The sequence below is a fragment of the Pteronotus mesoamericanus genome, unplaced genomic scaffold, assembly GCF_021234165.1.
Source record: "Pteronotus mesoamericanus isolate MK-2021 breed Mesoamerican mustached bat unplaced genomic scaffold, CSHL_Meso_final contig_269, whole genome shotgun sequence".
Taxonomy (NCBI): Eukaryota; Metazoa; Chordata; class Mammalia; order Chiroptera; family Mormoopidae; genus Pteronotus; species Pteronotus mesoamericanus.
In genome coordinates, this window is record NW_026555114.1 from 1388666 (window position 1) to 1392669 (window position 4004).

Here is a 4004-nt window from a genome sequence, read left to right on the forward strand (position 1 = left end):
ATTTTTTTATTGCATTTTTTCCATTACCATTTAGTCCCCATATACCCCCCTCTCCCCCCACCCCAGCATAATCATTTTGGAAAACTGTTTGGCAGCATCTACTAAAAGAATATGTAGATAGAAATAAAATAGTTTTACTCTTAGGTATATACTCAACAAAATGTAGACATATGTGAACTAAAAATATATATAAAAGAAACACTCATAGATCATTATTCATAATAAACCCAATTAGAAACCCAGTTGTAGAACGGAAATAATAAACTTTGGTATATTCAATAAAAATGCCAGACAGCAACAGAAATCAACAAACTATAGTAACATTCAACGTTAATATATCTCACAAACGATGATCAAAGAAGCTGGACAGAATAGAAAATTTACTGTATGATTACATTTATTTAAAGTTCAAAACAGGCAAAACTAACCTATAGTGATAGAAATCAGGAAATGGTTTCCTCTGGAGAGCTCTAGGACAGTGTATGAGGAGGCCTCTGGGCTGTTAATGGGTATAATTGCTTTGTGATAATTTATTAAGTTGAACATTAATGCAGTAAAATGATAGCAATCTCATTATTTTTAATGTCTCCAGAGTCTTACATTAGATGAATGTTTACCATTTTGTTTAACTGTTCCCATTTTGTTGGATATTTACTTTGAACTTAGGTTTTTATTCCTATTATAGTGCTATAACTTGTATGTATATCTTTTTCCATTTGTATGAACATATCTGTAAGATACATTTCTAGTAGAGATACTGATGCTTTAAAAGGAATACACATTGTAAAGGTTGATGGACATTGTCATATAACCTGCAAAAAAAATGTACCTATTTGCGTTTTCACCAACAGGATATGATTGCTTAATATCCATAACCTGGAAATTCATTGGGTATACCTATGTCTTTTACATTGCTGCCTCTCTAGTAGATGAAGACTTGTCACTGCTGCATTCATTTGTACTTTTAAATTACTGATGAAGATATGGCTTGGTGGCTCAGTTGGTTGGAATGTCATCTAGATACACCAAAATTGTGAGTTTGATCCCTGGTCAGGGCACATACAAGAATCAGCTGATGAACGCATCTCTTTCTCTCTCTCTCCCCACCTTTCCTCTCTCTCTCTAAAATAAATAAATAAATAATTTTTTAAATTAAAAAATAATTACTGCTGGAGTTGAAAACTTTTCATGTTATTAGCCATTTATGATGTTTTATGAGCTGCCTATTTATATTTTTAACCTTCCCTGTCCCCATCCAGAGTATAACTTCTAATAATATACCTTAAGAATACTAACCCTTTGCCCTAACCGGTATGGCTCAGTTGGTTGGGTGTCATCCTGCAAAGCGAAGGGTTGCCAGTTAATTCCTGGTCAGGGCATATGATTGTGTTGGGGGTTTGGTGCCTGGTCAGTTGGGGTGCGTACCAGAGGCAGCCAATTGGTATTTCTCTCCCTCTCTCTCTCCCTCCCTTCCCTTCTCTCTAAAAATAAATAAATAAAATCTTTTTAAAAATTATATTTTATTGATTGTGCTGTTATATTTGTCCTGATTTTTCCACCTTTGCCCCTCTTAACCAAGCAACCCCCACTCCCTCAATCCCCCCACCATTGTTCAAGTCCATGGATCATACATGTAAGTTCTTTGGCTACTCCATTTCCTATGCAGTACTTTACATCCCCATGGCTATTCTGTAACTACCTGTTTGTATTTCTTAATCCCCTCACCTCTTCACCCATTCCCCCCTACCCCTTCCCATCTGGCAAACATCAAAATGCTCTCTAGGATTCTATCTCTCTTCTTCTTGTTTGTTTAATTTGTTTTTCAGATTCAATTGTTGATAGATAGGTATATTTTGCCATTTTATTGCTCATCATTTTGATCTTTTTCTTAAATAAGTCCCTTTATCATTTCATAAAATAAGAGTTTGGTGATGATGAACTCCTTTAGTTTTTTCTTATATGGGAAGCTCTTTATCTTGCCCTTTGATTCTAAATGATATCTTTGCAGGGTAGAGCAACCTTGACTGTAGGTCCCTGCTTTTCATGACTTTGAATACTTCTTGCCAATCCCTTCTAGCCTGCAAAGTGTCATTTGAGAAATCAGCTGACAGTCTTATGGAACTCCTCTGTAGGTAACAACTTATTTTCTCTTGCTGCTTTTAAGATTCTTTATCTTTAACCTTTGGCATTTTAATTATGATGCGTCTTGGAGTGGGCCTCTTTGCATCCATCTTGTTTGGGACTCTCTCTGCTTCCTGGACTTGCATGTCTATTTCCTTTACCAAATTTTCTTGGAAAGAAAAATTTGGTTGGAAGTTTTCTTTCATTATTTTTTTCCAAATAGATTTATAATTTCTTACTCTTCTCCTTCTGACATCCCTATCATGCGAATGTTGAACTCTTGAAGTGGTTCCAGAGGCAGCTTTTACTATCCTCATGTTTTTGGGAATCTTTTTTCTTCTCGTTGTTATGATTGGTTGGTTGTTTTGTTGTTGTTTTTTTTTGCTTCCTTATGCTCCATATCATTGATTTGATTCTTGGCTTCATCTACTCTACTGTTGTTTCCCTGTAAATTGTTCTTTATTTCAATTAGTGTATCCTTGTTTCTGACTGGATCTTTTTTATGCTGTTGAGGTCCACACTAAGTTCCTCGTGCATCCTTATAACCATTGTTTTAATCTGCATCTGATAGATTGCTTATCTCCATTTCATTTAGCTCTTTTTCTGGAGTTTTGATCTATTCTTTTATTTGGGGCATGTTTCTTTGTATCCTTGTTTTGGCAGCCTCCATGTGTTTGTTTCTATGTATTAGGTAGAGCTGCTTTAACTCTGTGTCTTGGTAGTGTGGCCTAATGTAGTAGGTGTCCTGCACGGTCCAGTGGCACAGCCTCCTCCATCACCCAAGCTGGGTATTCAAGGTGCACCCTTCATGTGGGCTGAGTACACCCTCTCTTGCAGTTGAGCCTTGGTTGCTGTTGGCAGATCAATGGGAAGGATTTATGTAGGCCAGTCAGCTTCAAGGATTGGCTGTGATCACTGACCACCAACTTCCACTCTCCGTGGAGGATCAGGTGTGCAGGGGAAGAGTGGTGGTGCCCCAACGTGGTCTGTAGCTGTCCACTGGGTTCACTGGCTCTGGGGTTTGCTGGGTGGTACAGGGCAAGGTCAACCCCCACCTGTGTTTTGCCCAGGGCCACCCTACCTGAATTGTAAAGCAATCTGAGATGGCTGTTCCTTGTGCTGAGTTTGGAGATTCCCAGGCAAAGCCAAGCTGTGAGTCTAGGCTGGCTGCTGCTAGTGCCAGGCCTGGGGCTCACTGAGGCAAGCTGTTTCTTGTTTGAGAGAATCTAGGAAGTTGTGAAGCATGAGTTAAGACCAGCCATTCAAATGGAAAAGTAGCCTGTGTGGGCCTGTAAATTGGGTGGGGTGGAGTCTCTGGGGATCTCTTAAAGCAGGTCAAACAGTGTTAGCCAGCTTGATAGAGTCTCAGATATGGCACCAGCTTGCTGGCTTTCTTGGGGGGAGGGTTTAGGAAAGGGGCAATGTCCTTTGCTCGCCTTGATGCCAGACATTAAATTTTTCCTGGTATGCCACTGGGGTTTTTCAAGCTGCTGCCCTGGTCCTGGAACTCAGAGGGAGTAAGTCTGGGTAGGTCAGTCCATGTGTTGGTTCTTTGAGAGGAATTACTTGGGGCTCCAGCAGTTTCTTTCACCTTCTCAATACCTGCTGCTTTTTGCACCCAGAAATTGTGGGGACTTTTCTTCCTGGTACTGGTACTCTGGACTGGTGTGCAGGGCCTGGTGTGGGGCTGGGACTCCATACTCCCGAGATATACCTCCTGAATTTTTAACCACCACACGTCGGTGAGGGATCAGACCATTCCACGTATGCGCCCCTTCTACCAGCCTGGATGGATGTGGTTTCTTTAATTCTGTAGTTGTCAGACTTCCATTCAACTCAATTTCTGACAGTTCTGGAAGATGGTTGTTACATATTTTAGTTGT